The sequence below is a fragment of the Astatotilapia calliptera genome, chromosome 9 (genome assembly GCF_964374335.1).
Source record: "Astatotilapia calliptera chromosome 9, fAstCal68.1, whole genome shotgun sequence".
NCBI lineage: Eukaryota > Metazoa > Chordata > Actinopteri > Cichliformes > Cichlidae > Astatotilapia > Astatotilapia calliptera.
Window position 1 is genome coordinate 33,015,154 of NC_137430.1, and position 16,211 is coordinate 33,031,364.

General features: G+C 41.3%; 1 protein-coding gene and 1 long non-coding RNA gene across 2 annotated transcripts in view; one reads left to right on the top strand and one right to left on the bottom strand.

Annotated features, from left to right (window-relative positions):
* LOC113029618 (uncharacterized) overlaps positions 1-16,211 on the top strand; it is a 430,622-nt gene that overhangs the window by 215,715 nt on the left and 198,696 nt on the right. The gene's annotated exons all lie outside the window — the stretch shown is intronic.
* LOC145431199 (uncharacterized) overlaps positions 1-16,211 on the bottom strand; it is a 190,416-nt gene that overhangs the window by 54,455 nt on the left and 119,750 nt on the right. The window lies entirely within an intron of this gene.

Consider the following 16,211-nt stretch of genomic DNA (forward strand, 5'->3'; position numbering starts at 1 on the left):
TCAAACAGATGTTTATTTAAAAAGGAACTTTTCACTGAACTCCTGCATCAGAAACGTTACTCTTCTCCTGTTTGCTCTAGTATCACAAGTTTGGACTACACAAAGTTCATTTTTACTGATCATAATTATGATTTTTAAAGTACTGACTGTAGTCCAGGTCTGTAATTTTAAGCCTTTATCTTTTTGTCTTTTCTCTAAATGCTCATCAACCGGCAACGTTTTCAACCTTTTTGTCTTTGCTGCAGAATTTGATCCTCTTCCAGTGTGAATATCATTTTATACCTCAAGAATTTGCATCATTAAATCTGAGTTCCTCCATCTGTTTTGTGCTATAAAAGAGGAAAATTCTGCTTTAAATCAGTTTCCACTGAAGAATGAAAGTAAGAGATCGTGTGATGGTGCTTGTTCAGCTCCATTAGTGCTTCGTTTCTTTACAGTAGTAATTTCAAATGTGTTTTAATTAAATCATGGATGATTTAGTGTGAGAAATGGATCAATACGACGCATCAAACGTTGCAGCTTTAATGCTGTGGAAATGACTGTGGAGTCTGCTGCTGCTGCCGGTGTGGTGATGGCAGCCATTAACATGTCATTACTCCAGCAATATCAGTAACACAGGGGTGTGTGTGTGTGTGGGGGGGGGGGGGGGGGGGGGATGATCCTGGTTACTATGGGAATCCTGACTCGATGGGAGGGGTCAAAGGCATCAATCAAAAAGTGTGTGTGTGTGTTTACTGACCATGACTCTGGTTTTAATAAAGCTCTGGGCATAAGGGTGATGTGTCAGGGGCGGAGTTCTTTTGTGTGTGTTTATTGAGACATGTTGTGTGTGTGTGTGTGTATTAACATATGCACTTAACATGTTCTTCACTCTCAGTGTGTGTGTGTGTGTGTGTGTGTGTGTGTGTGTGTGTGTGTGTGTGTTGTGTGTGTGTGTGTATTAACATATGCACTTAACATGTTCTTCACTCTCAGTGTGTGTGTGTGTGTGTGTGTGTGTGTGTGTGTGTGTGTGTGTGTGTGTGCGCGTGTGTGTCATGTATGAAGAGGTGACTTATGTGTTCTTGTCCTGCTAAAGATCCATCTGACTGCAGGACATCCCTCAGTTCAAGGACATGTGTGTGTGTGTGTGTGTGTGTGTGTGTGTGTGTGTGTGTGTGTGTGTGTGTGTGTGTGTGTGTGTGTGTGTGTGTGTGTGTGTGTGTGTGTGTGGAGGTGGAGTAAGGACACGGTTGTCTTATTTTACTCATTTTCATTTGTTCTGTGTAACCTCTCAGCCTTGTTTAGCTTTTCTTTGTTTCTTGCCTTATAGCTTCCACTCTGGAGCTGCCTCTTCATGCTAATCATGACTGAATGTTTCAGGTAACACCTGAGAGCCAGAAGACTGGCTTCACAAACACTTGGAGGGATATCCCCATTACAGTCACCATAGGCAGCCAATCAGAGGGAAGTTGTTTCTACAAAAAGGGGCTGGAGTCAACTGGCTTGTTTCAGACAGAGATGAGCTAAAGAGCTGCACTTAGGCACTGCGTAAGATAAATAAGGATTATTTTGAACTGTGAATCATGCAAAGCTAGTCTGGTTGAGTCCAGAGCTTGAAAGTTCACAGCTCCAGCTCCAACTATAACTTCTTTCTCTTAACTTTATAGTTGATGCACTAAGAAAAAATTACATCAACTCTTCCAATAACTCTAGGACTGTCTTCAAAATGTATGATTATACACTTAAATGTTCACGTGTTCCTGCTCTGGAATGCCAAGGACTTCACTTCCCTTACATGGTCGAATCAGTGAATGTAATCCAGACAACAGCTGCGTTTTCTTAAACCCTCTGACTCGCTGACAGGAATTCGGATCATCTTTGTATTTAATGGGGAGTTTCTCCTTTAAGTGAGACCATTTTGGGGGATTTCATGGGAGCTCATCAGGGTTGTACTATGTGACTCGACAGACTTGGCATCCCATCATCTGAGGGCACCTTCATGAAATGTTTCAATTTACAGTGTGCACGGCAGGGGTGACGGCGCTTCATTACACCACACTGTAACCCGCGAGCCGAGCCTCAGGATCATCTGTTGATCCGATCGCTTCGTTCTGACTGTTCATCTACCCGCCGGCGACCCTCGCCGCAGGCCTACTGCTAATCGACTCTCTGATTGATCACCACCTCATAACAAAGCAAACCAAACTGCAGCGATTTTCCATCAGTCAGTCAATTGCCGATGTGGATGGGTCATGCTCTTTTTCTTTGTGAAACAAAGCGGCAGGATGTCGTTCACAGAGCGGGCGTCACCAACATTGTTAAGAGGAATAAGAGGCTCAGAGCTTTGGAGTCTTTTTCTTGACTTGAATTGATGGTTTGACAGTCGATTATGTGCTGAGGGGTTTGAGAAGCCTCGTGCTTTTTAAACCTGTAATTTGGGAAATGCAAGAGTGTCACTGAGGAAACCACTTCACTGTTTTTTTGTTCTATGAAAACACCGTAAAATGGCTTTATTCACTAAAAGTAGCATCCAGCCAATAAAATATTCACTCATCTCGCTTTGGATCTGCTGTCTCTTTTGTTGGCGACATTTCTTTTGTGCCTTTTATTGTTTCTTGCTGTTGATGTTTATTTGAAAGATTTTAATTTTTATTTCCCCAATTTAAAACAAGTATGCAGTCAATATTGGTGACGGTATTTATGTCACCTCTGTTATTGTGATGTCTTTACTACAAAAAAATTTTTTTTTAGTATACGTGAAAAATGTGTTTTAGAAAGAGAAGGGTGTTCTCAAGTTAAGTTTAAAAACGAACCCCAAACAATAACCTGCACAACAAAACAAGCCATCATTTACTCATACTGTGGTCGTGTTAAAATATTCACCATCATAAGAAAAAAATCCAACCTAAGATTTAAAACAAAATCCTATACTAGCAAGTGCAGGAAGTCTTAAGAAATTCTCCTTTGTGGTGTGTATGCAAGTGCAACGCATTCCATGAAATAAATGAAAAAGACCTGCAGAACACAAGCGCGAAGACTATAAAGAGAGCAAAATTAATTTGGTTGTTCCAACTCTCATTCTCCAAATCTCTCTAATTAAATGCCCGAGTGGTGAACGCTCATTTGTATCCACAAAAAGTGCAGCCAATATTCCTCCAGCACCCACGACTCTGTCCTTTAGCAAAAGAAAACAGATGAAGTCCAGAGTCAGAGATAATGGCTTCACAAAACATTTCATCAGAGTGCGTGTCGGATTGGTCAGATGAAAATGACCTCAGTGTGAAAAGAAATCTCAAGGTTGTTTAGAAAAGCGTCAAAAAGCAAAAGAGAATCGAGGAAGACGAATCTTTTTGTCTCTAACGAGCTGCTGATAAGCAGCCCTCAAGAGAGGGTGAAAAAACAGAAATCACAGATTCTTTGACTCCAGTGAATCTGTCACTGAGTCCACTTACAGGGCTGAAAAAAAGAGGCTCACAGTGAATCTTTAAAGTATTAGGAGGACTCATTGTTTAAAATCAATTGAAAAAGCATAGTGTGTACAGGCTGAGCTTGTTCACCCCCTTAAAAATGGCTCCACCACTTTTCCAGTCACCCCACCTCTGCAGGAGTGGAAGTAGATGCTTTAGCCCCGTCCAGCTTTTAAAATGTTACACAACTATATAGTTATAAAGTATAATTAAGTTTTCAATAGTAAGCCTAAATAGGGAAACTGTCCCCTTTCAGGATGTCATGCTAGTCCTCCATGTATGTTTGTCTGCTCGTCTGTACAATTACACCCGAACCTCAAAGCTGAGCTTCGTGAAGCTTGGAGAAGAAGCCGATAACGTCTGGTGCAGAAGGAGGTGCAGTTTTTACTCTGAGAGAGGAAACCACGTCTCTAAGGCTACTTTCAGTAAAACGATACAGGCTGTGTGTGATCATCATCATAAGAAGTTTCAGTTTATTAGTCGTGTAAATATTCTGGCTGTAGAAGCTGATTTAGTAGTGACAAGTATATTTTGCTGAGGAACGTAAAAGAGACGAGCATAAGAATCAGTAAATAAGTGTAATGTACTGTGTCATTTGTTCCCAGTGAAGAAGAAGCTCAAGAAGCAGCGATAGTCGTCGCCGGTCAGGCTTATGCTTATTAACGGCGTAGAGTTTGAACTGGCAGCACAAAGTCAGACTTTCTCCTTACTTTGCAAATGTGTCTTCTGCTTAGCTTTGGAAACTGAACATATATCTAAGTTCGTGTGAGACACGCCTTTATTCTTTAATTCCGCAGCATTAATCCGCTCAGAACAACAACAGAGTCACGTCATCCACGCTGCTCTGCAGCTCTGAGCCTCTCTTCAAAAAAGGAAAATGCTGTCTGATTAACTCTGGTCATTTCTGCAGATTTATTTATTTTTCTATTCCATTAAAAGCATGAAATAGCAGAATCACTACAATTTCCTGGTCATCTTTTATTGTTTGAGTTTTAAATTGTGTATCCAGCAAGGCCATGTTTTACCAGCCCACCGCCTCAATCTGCTTCTTTTATATCCAAGCAGTTTTCTTCTGTTGTATTTTCTTCTTTCTTCTGTCATCTTTCTTTCTTGATTTTGTGAAAATGAACTTGCTAAAATATCCGTGTGCAATAGGAGCGTTTTTCTAAAAACACAAGCTGAACTTCATCTGTGATGCTGCTGTTGCTCAAACTCAAACTTTCATGTAAGAACTGAGGTTTAGACTCCGGTGGTGCCACACTTTGAACGGCAGGTGGATGACTGGTGTTCTGCTATTTCATCACGCGGTCCTGCTGCCACTGTCACATCAGCCGATCGTCACAGAGTGCATTCAACTTTCACAACCCATTGCTTGTTTTTCTGATCACTACATGAAACAGTTACCACAGCACCTTGGAAATGGGACTTTCCATTTTATACTGATAATATCATTTGCAACCAGAACCTGCATATTAGTGATCAGAGGATGGAGATATAGCCATAGTAAGGCCCACTGGTCTTTGGCTGAAGCAGGGTTAGGGCTTCCACAGCTCCAGTTCAAGAACCCCAATTAGCTGAGGTGAAGCCTAGCAGCCGCCTGTGTCACCATTTACCTGTCAGTCAAAAAGGCCACGCCCCTAATAATTCAAACTTTAAGCCTTAACTAAGTTGAAATAATTTGACTTTAAAAATATCATCCTCATAGAAAAAAAAATTGGAACAGGCTGTAAATGTGTTTATTATGTAAATCTGAACATTTTAACATGATTCACCTTTGGAGCCTCGAGTGGCCACTGGAGGAACTGCGGCTGTTGGTACTTGAACGTTGGCTACACTTTAAGTCCCAGAAGTTGCCGATTATGGCTATGCTGACTTCAAAGGAGCTTTGTGTAGTTTGTGTGGTGTCACTGATACCAAATTTCAACCTTAATTTCAACAGACAAACTCTAGTTGCAATTTTTTTTGTTTTCATTCTCATATAATTTAAGAAACACCGAGGGACAAAATGTTGCCCGGTGCTTTTCGCGTTCCACAGATAAAACCCTGTGACTTTTTGGTCCATTCAGTAGACTACCTATGAGTTTCAGTGGTTTCAGTAAATGTAAACACGATTTGCAGTTTTTCGTGCAGGTTCACAATCACAATCGAAGAGTTATTCATGAAGACGCTGACCTCCATCTGCAGCTGTTCTACAGTCACTGAGAACAAACTGTACACGTAACCACATGCAAATCCATCAGGAAGGCATTTGATTGGTCCCAAATTTATTCTAGAGTAGCACAAAGAGCCCAAACATCCAGGCAGAGTCATAAAGAACTAAGTTCAGACAAAATACTGTGTGAAAGTATACTCAGGAGAACTGGTGCTCTTTAAAAGGCAAGGGGTGGTCACAGCATTGAGACCCTCTCTCTGTACTGCAGTATGCAGGAAGTTTACTGATTAATTACAGCTGTTCATGGCATTCATTTATAACAACTCTCACTTTAAATCTTTTGAGCTTTTATATAATACTATGTGTGTGTGTGAGTGTGTGTGTTTGACTCACGCCATGACAATGACGCTGAAGTCGAGCCAGTTCCAGGGGTCCCTCAGGAAGGTGAACGGTCCCACACAGAAACCTCTGGCCAGGATCTTAATGAGAGACTCAAACGTGTAGATACCTGTGAAGGTGTACCTGAATGAGGGATGATAACGTTTATCAGTATTGGAGGGGAAGGGAGTCATGTTGCGATGAAACAAAATGAAAAGGATAGAAAAGAATCAGCAAAAATAAAAGAAAGGATCACAAAAAGAGAAAGGATGAGGGCACAGAACTGGACAGTAACAAGGTAAAGGAAGAAAATACGACAAATGCTTGTCCAGACGAAGAGCAGGGCAGAAAGAAAGAGAAAGTTACGGATGTGGAAGAAGTGAAGGACAAAGAAAGACAAAATGAAGAAAAGAAAGCCGGACGAGTGGAAGAGAGAGCCAGAATAAATATTCATAAAACTCTCCACCACACATCCTTCACTTATTTATTTTGTCCCCAGAAACAAGTTTGACCCGACTCGTGACAATTCAACCGTACAAAGACAGGCAGGAGCGCAGAGAGTCTGTCACGTTAGGCCTGACCGAGTAGCTGCAGCAGCAGCAGCCTCCACAGCTGGAAGCCAGCGATGAACTACTGTACATTAAAGGGTCTGTTCACCAAAAATATGCATTTTTCCAATGATCCCTGAATGTGCTGCAAAGGTAGCTTTAGTTTAAAAAACTGTCCTATTGAAATAAATGGAATTCAGTCCCAAAGCATCAAAGACGTGCTTTTACTTTTCGATTCAGCAGCATCTTAAGTGCACTTTGAACATTAACAGCATATTAGTTTAAGGGTCTGCGACTGACACAAACACACTAAAATTTGCAAACCATTTACCTCTGTTACCTCGAATTACTTTGCAATAGCTACTATGACTTGAAAGAAATGCATATCCAGTAATATCATTGATTAAATGTAAATTTACATAAATCACCTGTGGCTGATGAAGAAGAAAGAAAAGATCCCAGGTGTACTTACTCCAGGTATTTGGCCCAGTACTCCGGCTCGGACATGGCCATGAAGCAACAGTTTGTCAGGATGGTGCACATGATGAACAAGCTGAATAACGTGAACAGGTTAAGGACTGAGAAGATTTCCCATCAGACAATAAACACTTTACATTTGAATCAGAGTTCAGTACAAAGCCCACACTGTGTGGAGAAATCAAGACTAGTGGCATCAAATGTGGGAGTGACTCCTGCTACTATATCTGGGTCCTGCTGTCTTCTTACGTAGCCTGTTGTACATTATAGCGGGATTCCCAACAAGAAGTAGAAGTACTCCAAGTCTTCAATATAACTTTAGCTTCGAGCTACACCTGTAAAAGTGGAAACGGTCCCATAATCCCATAATTTACTATAGTTGCTCCTGGTATACTGCTATATACACCAGCATGATACTGTATTAAACCCAACTGCTTTGCCTGGGAAAAAATGTCTGGTTACTTGTCACAGATGATTTAGTTTGTTTCCTGTGTGTGTCCTTCAGAAGGAATGGTAGCTGATCAAAAGAAGCACTCGGGAGTATCTTTTGGAGAGAAAACATACCAAACACAACTATCTAGACAACATGGAAGTGGTTTGTTTGGCAGAGACTGGCAACCAGGAGAGTGAGCAGCACAGCCAACAAAGCTGAGGAGAGAAGCTGAATTATCAAGCGTATTATGTTAAAAAAAAATCTAAAAGAGCAGATTGTACAACCTGAAATATTTTTGTCTGTGTTTTAAACTTTATGTTAAATAAGTCATTTAGATACTCGTGATAAAGAATCAGATATTTTAATACAGTTGAACAGATCAACCATCAGCTCCTCCCAGGTGTTTCAACCTTGATATGTGACTTTAATAAGGCCCCAGTCACCCAGGCCTAGTGACCAGTCACCAACTCCCTACCAGCACCCAGTCCCCAACTGTTTGGCAGCTGGTTGCTGAAGGTTGCTTGTCATCAGGTGAAATTGTTCACAAAAGCAACCAGACCCCAGTCACCCATCACATGGACTCTTCACCCTCCTGCCCTCTGGGAGGCGCCACAGGAGCCTCCGGACTAAGACCACCAGGTACCGGAACAGCTTCTTCCCCACAGCTGTCAGACTCCTGAACTCTGCCTCCTGACATCTGACCCACGTTAACACATGGACTGAACATACACACACAACCACTAGCACTTTATATAGCCTCTGTAGGAATTATCCACATATCTCACTTATCTTAACTGCACTACTGTCTAAATAATCATTCTGTACATACGATAATTTTTAATTCTACAACTGTTTATAACCTGCATAGTTCACATTTCTCTATAGCTTTTTATTTCATATTCTTTATAGTTTCTCTATATATGTATAGTTTAAGCACTTCTGGATGGATGCAAACTGCATTTCGTTGTCTTGTACCTGTGACATGTGCAGTGACAATAAAGTTGAATTCTATTCTATTCTATTCTAAATGATAGTTCTTGAGTTTGTGTTACAAAGCTCTTGATAAACAGCCTGGATGGGATAAACAGTCAGATATTTTACCTGCAACAACCTTAAATTTTGCAAATAGTCTTGTAAAGTTTGTTGGCTGGACAGAGGTCGAAATTTAGCACAGAGAACAAAAGAGAACTGCGAGAGAGTCAATTTAGTATACTTTTCTGTGATTTTCAGCTCCTAGTCAGTGCGGATAAAAGCAGCAGCTCAAATATAAAATGGAAATGACTTCAGTGTGACGCTGGTGATCGAGGAACCGAGGCTTTTATGACTTGTTCTCTCATTGTGAGTCTCTCTGGAGTGTGTCAGCTAAACGGCTGAAATGTAAGTGTAAAAATGTCTCTTTTTGCCACAACATGCTGAAGTGATTTTACATGTGCCGTTTTTTTTTAAATACCTTTCACTGATTTCCCATTAGGGCTTAAATAAAGATGAAGTGAACTGAAAGGCTGTGTCGAGTTAGCATGTGTGTTTCAGCGCTCCCCTCCAATGCCTGCCACATTCAATACAGCAAATTAATATGCCATTAACAGCGGCGATGGGAGGAAAGGCCCACTCTTGTCTAATCATCATATAATGGGGAGCAGTAACTTTCCAAACTGTCAGAAGGCAACAGTACATGTTAAATATCAGCTTCACCTGCCACGTTCAGCACACCGCGCTCGATGAGGTGGGAGAGACTTCATGAGACCTCACTCAGCTGTCAATCACAGCTATAAATGAATCATAATTATTGTAATTTGGCAGAAGGAACATACTCCCTGTGTGAAAGCGGCCCAAACTCCAGCTGAAACTTGTTTGAGCGGCGGGGTAATTGTTGATTGAGTGCCGGCTGTAATGATGTTGCTGGAGCGTTGTGGCAGGCGGCGAGATAATACTGTTACCAATTGACAAACAACGCAAATGTCCCCTCACCGCCGCCGCCGCCACAGAGCCAGAAGCTAATTATGGGGTAATGATAGACCTGCTGTTATGGACTTCCCAGGCCACCATACCGGTAATATCATTATACCTCCCACACCCACCACGGGATCTGTCTTCCTGTCTATAATCTACCCCGGTTTTATTTTTTCTCTCCCTCTTTCCACATTTGTCCATCTCCGCCATTCTTCCCTCATTTTTTCTCTCTTTCAGTTGAGCTGTCCAGTTAAACATATGCCACTGCCTGTCCTAAAGGCTTTTATTTTGAAAGAGGGGCTAGGAAGAGGAAATTCCAAAAGGATAAACTCAGAAGAGTTCCACAGCATGTCTTTTATTCTGACTTCATTCTGTCACCCCAACTGGTCGCAGCAGATGGCCCCGCCCCTCCCTGAGCCTGGTTCTGCCGGAGGTTTCTTCCTGTTAAAAGGGAGTTTTTCCTTCCCACTGTCGCCAAAGTGCTGCTCATAGGGGGTCATATGATTGTTGGGTTTTTCTCTGTTGCCTCAAAAGCTAATATAAAAAAATAAAGGTCCTAACTTTGGTCATAATATATAAGAACAAATCAGAATATTGTTTTTATTGATTTGTTCTCCCAACATTTTGATAATCATGAAATAAAGAAAATAATTATTCTGACTGACATGAATCACTTTTTCTTTCCAAAACGCAATTCTCCAAAATATAGGGCGAGGATTGGGTTACCAACTATGATGACTTGGACTTCAGAGGTTTAACAGACATGACTTTAAAGCTCACACAAATCCACAACAACAACTCAGCAACAACACACAACAAACACAAAGCTTATTGACTCACTTTGGTTCAACGTGAACACAATTAAAACACAACGGCACTGCAGCTGGTGGCTGCAGAGCAGCTCTGGGTCCCACAGCAATGCCTCATGGGATGCAAAAATCAAATGACTGTCCTCAGGAGCAAGGCCCCATGGGAAATAACACGGTTTGCCTTCAGAAAAACACAATCGCTGTATTCTAATATCACAGCGGTTCATGAGTGTATTTGTGTGTGTGTGTGTCCACCTCAAACAGCAGCTTGTCATAGTGGCGCCACTGTGGTTGGGCACAAATCCAGAACACACTTGATCACACACAAACACTTCTAAAGCACAAACACGTACTAAAACTCCACTTCAGCACCGCAGCTTGTACCCTTACATCGTGCACCTCCTCCACACAACACACACTAATTTTTATTTCATCTCTCAGAACAGCACGCACACACAACGTGGACATCAGCAGCGCCGCACCTCCATTGATGACCTCTTGAACCCACTTATTCCCCTGACAACAGCAGCGTGTCCGCCAGCTCAACGTCTCTCAACACCAGCAGCCGCCTCCCACGGTAAAAATAGACGGGTGTGAGGTGAGGATAAGGGGGGTGGGTTGAGTTTTGGGTGTGAAGTAATAGCTGTCATGTTGGCCTGGCGTCTGGGGCCTGAGGCGGACGCCAGCGTGGAGCTGGTGCGCGGGCGACGGGCCAAAAACCCACAGCTATAGCCTCTAACTTCGAAAGTCAGTAAAGCGTCCTAAAGTACATCTGGATTCACATTTAATGTCAGCCCCTGCACTCAACTAAAAAATCTATCCACAATGGAAGCAGTTATCATCTGAAGTCTGAAATTAACTAGATAACTAGCTGAAAGTGCCTTAGAACTGCTACCCTCCTGATGTCCAGCAGGGGGCGAGTCATTTGGTATGGAAATCTATGAGAAAACGAGCCTGCTGCTCAACTTGATCTCTGACCTCAGTGAATGCTCTCCTGATGAATTTATGGTCTTAATCTGTAGTTGAAAGGCTTATTAAATAAAAAACAAATGTTTCATTTGTAAATTATGATGACATTTAGAGCAGAGAATGCTTAAAGATGGGAGCTTCCTTCAGAGTGTGCCATGTCCTCGGTGTGTCACTCAGTTCCTCTCGTTCATGGCATCAAATGGAAACCAGACAGGATATGACTCATTGTTGCAGTTTAACCCTGACCAACATAAAGCCCAGTTTGATCATACGTGGTACCAACCAGTAAAACCAGTAGGGAAAAAGCTGACTTTCGTGCATCGTTTAGAATTAAAGGTTCACATCTAATGACGGTATCTTAATTTCAAGGCGATGTTAATTTCATATTACATGTTTTTACAGTCCTCAGTGGAGCTGCAAAACCTTCACGTGTAGCTTTATTGTTGCTACCAGAAACCAGCATTAATAATTAATTTGATTGAAAATTTGAAGATATTCAATTCTTCAAAGCAGCTTTCACACTTTGAAAATCTTTCCAGTAGTTTGGATTACACACTTATAGGTGGAGCATGTTTTCCACTCTGGGTTTAAACTCAGATCTGTATAACTAACAGGCCAACATAAACTATACACAACCAAAGTTGGGATTTCTTTGTAACTAACACTAAGGGTACATTTTCCTGATCATATCACCTGCTGTTGTTCACTGTAAAGTCATTTAATGTGGTTTAGTTCCATTTTTATGCAAATTAATCATGTGTCTTTTATTTTAATAATCTAGCTATGCAAATATAGTCATAATAAAGTCATATAGCAGCCACACACAAAAAATACAACTTAGACTTTATTGTAACAGCAAACTGGGAAAGTTAAACTAAGACATCTTCACCATTCAGAGGCTGGATCGAGTGATTTGTGTGCTTAAAAAATGTTATCATAATTGCTGCCATAAACTTCCTGCCAGTAACTATGATTAATGAACCAATCATTTCTCTCTGTGGAGGGCCAGCTGGTTTCTGTAGCATCTATAGAAACAATGAAAGTGCCCCTTACATTGGGGAGGGGGTGGGGTCAACAATTGATCTGAAGTGACTCTTACCACCAAACCAGCCCCACCTACAGAACAACACCGTCACCCTCGACCCCTAACCGCAGAAGTCAAGCGTTCAGGCCTGAATCGTTCTCTTCGCCGCACATGAAGTCGCAGATTTGCCGAGTGTATGCAGAACGATGACTCATCGCCTTTTTTCCCCAGGTTTTTGTAAACCAGTGCATCTGCAGTTTGGAAACCACTGAACTCGAAACGTGCATTTGCTTTCATAACGACAGCCTCATGCTGACTCTGTTCCTCGAATGGCCTCTTGAGTGTGGCCGCAAAAATTAGTCAATACCACAATACAGTAGCGCCAAGTTGGAGCTTACAGATCCCAAAACTGAAGTGACTTAATTCTGCATTCTTGTTAATTGCCAGCAGGGGGCGACTCCTCACTTCCTGTAACCTCAAGGAAACTGTTTTCTTTTGATTTTAAGAGCTCAGTATTTGTAAACACAACATTGTGTTTTAGGCGGTTATTTTGTCAAAAAGGAAACAATATTCCATCAGCCAATGAGCATTCAGTGTTCAGTCTGCATTTCCAGTTCAAACACCAGGATGGTGATGGTGAAAACTCCTACCGGTAGCTTAAATTGTCCCGGAATACAGATGCTATGAAAGACGAATTTGTTTATTTTATTGGTTGCCTTAAAGTCTTTTTAAACCCGCTCCAGTTTTTATGGAGGTTTTCTTGTTTGTCACATAATTTTGCTCAGCAATGGATCTGTGATGTAATGAATCTGTGTTACGGTTCTAGGTCATTTCATTCAGTTCCTTATGTTTTAGTATTCTTCTGTATTATGACTTCTGATTCTTTTGTTATCTTGTTTTGAATATTATATCCTATGTTTCAATTTATTCTGGTTTAGGGTTTTGTTCTTAGGTTTTGTGTCTTGTGCCCTTGTGTTTAGTGTAGATTTAGTTTGGTGTCAAGTCTGCGTCCTCGTGAATTGTTTCCTGTTTTATTGTGAAGGTCCGTGTCTTATGTGAGTGTATCCTCATTTATTTCCTCTACACGGCTCACCCCGTTAGCCGTGACAATCTGAATGTGAAATCTGAATTTGACCTGATGCAGCCACACTGATGTCACCCACTATAGTTTCTTAAGTCCTGTTGTGAATGCTGGAGTTTTGTATTACTCATATTTCCCATCAATACGAGAGATGGGCGGGTCTTACTGAGAAATCAAGTGCTCATTGGCTAATCCCAGATAATCCTCTTTCCTGAACCTTAAAATAAAATTTATAAAAATGGATTCTTTTTTCCTTCAATATGACCCAAAATGAGCGAGTGAGGTGACAAACTGAGCAGTTTACAGAGTTCAAGTCAGGGAAAGGCTTTTGTGTAGACTTTTTAGTCTTTCTCCAACTGCAGGCATCGCCCCCTGGTGGCAACTGAAAGAATTCAGTTTTAAAACCCAGAAGCTCCATCTATATTCCTGCTGAAAGCAGCTGAGCCAGAAGCTGACAGTGACGCTCGTCACATAAATGCCCCCTTTTCAGAGTCACTTAGACCTTTTCCTCATGACAGCTTGTAACAAAATCAGGATCAGCTGGGTGTGCACACTCCACAGAGCATGAATGGATGGTAACTGCTCAATTACAACAGGCAGAGCACCTGTGTGGAAACACCTGCATTCATTGTGGGTTTTTTTAAATTCATTAATTTATTCAGATTTTCCTTTAATTTGTCACATGTATATTATACGATATGTATATTTCTGATTTTTTCACGACTTCTTAATTTTTAAATCCAGACTACACTCCGGCTTGCCTACAGGTGTTAAGAAACCACAACAAGCAAACATATTAAGAGCTCCTGACAGGCTATAAGTCAAAGGTCAAAGGTCGACACTCCTCCAGGAACAAACTCAGAGATTTGGTCAGCAGAGAGATTATAGTCCCAATATTTCTGTGTGTGTGTGTCCCTGTAATGCCTGTATATTCACCTGTGTGCATGTGTGTGCATGTGTGCCACCTTGATGAAGGCTGTGCAGTATTTACTGGCCATGTTTACGGCTCACCAGACAGCTCAAGATGATACCTGGCTCAGAAATACGACCGACAGTACGAGCCCTCTGATTCTGTCTCTCTCTCTCTCTATCTCGCTCTCACACACACACACACACACACACACACACACACACACACACACACACACACACACACACAGTCAGTTGACATGATCGCTTAATATGCTGTCATTACTATGCGTGTGCCTGGAGACCGTCCAGCTGTGGGACCCAGTATAAACTCACCACTGGAGGATGTAAAGAGACGTCTGTCTGTCTAAAGCAGCCAAACAACGATTACACCATTAATGTCTCCGACAAATATCTGATGACTATTGGTATGCAGACCTGTAATGTCTTGCATAAATATATTCTGATAAGAGTGATGCTATTTTATGTATTTTTATCAAATAAAAAGTCTTTTTATTTCACATTAATAATTTACATTTGTTTAACTTTTTTCCATAAAACGCTGAACAGTCGCTTTATTTTTGTTTTTCTGCTTCCATTTTTTTACAATGAGAAAAGCTCTAATCTGTGAAATTAAAGAGTTTTGAGCACAGAAATGCAGGAATTGGCCTTTAGCTGAATAGGTCAAGGTATTCACTTTATTCATAAAAGGCATCCCCTGACTGTTTACAGCCAGATCTGATTTGTTAAGAATCAGCTTAACACAGACTTTGTGTAGACCGACCCGTTTAGCCCAGGATCATCTTAGCAGTCTGAAACTAGACGTCACTTTTGGACCAGCTAGCTGGCTTGGCTAGCAAAAAGCATCTGCTTTTAACTGATATTAATGAGGATGGCAGTTTTTAACTAACCTCGCTGAAAAAAAAATCATCTGAACTACCGACAGCAAACACTTGCTTATTTTAACTTTACACATCTGTGAGTTAAGCTAACAGATATTTTAATCGTACGCAACTTTGATTACAGTGAAATATGGAACATTTTTGAAAGCTATGAGAACCTTAGTGCCTTAATTAACAAGATACGTTCACCAACACAACTGGAGTATTCAAATGTGAGCTTTACTCTACTGTCAGGGAAGTATCCACACCACACCATGGGGGTGGCACAGTCCCCCACCTACCACACGCAGCAACCTCCACTCCTTTCAAACATATGATTGGCTGGTGCTGCCACACCAAATGATCCCCTACACCATTACACCAGAGCATGATTAGGACCCTTAGGAATCAGAGTACATTTACTTGAGTATTTTACTGACATTAAATATTTTCTAAGAGAGAAAAATCAAGTGAGTAGTACGGTTGTGTTCACAGTGACTGTTTCCAGAGGAGCTGCCCTCTTCTGGCCAGAGAGAGGAACTTATCGAACTGTTAAATACGTTTCATGTGTTTCCAGTAGGCATGCAGAATAATGAGTTTTGATTTACACTGAAAGCGTGTTAGCATTAGTTCTGCTATCCTTCAACATAACATAAGCTGAGCAGTTAGCATGCCACCCATCACACAGACTTTGTGTACGTTCACCTGTCAGCACAGAGCTGGACCATTAAACCTTTATCTCTCACCTCTTCAGTTAACATACAGCATCATTAATCAGGCTGTGTGCCAGGCCCACATGCATACACGGTATGTATACGTAGATTTACAGGATCTTGACTTTTTGTGGTGCCAACCAATCAGCACATTCAACGAACACCAGGAAGCTGTCCCCTGTCTTTTATCTTTAAGGACCTTAGATGTACTGCTGTACAGTCAATGCTCACATAACTGCCCTAGCAAATTCTGTAAAAAGCAGGAGCATAATGAATAATTATCATCATCAGTGCAACTGGGATTGTTATTGTGATCAGCTCACGCGTTCTCGTACCTCTAAAATAAGGAAACAATGACAAATCCTAACACTGCTCAACAACCTGAAATCCTATACTACCAATAAATACTCACATATAACAATTAATCATTAAAATCCT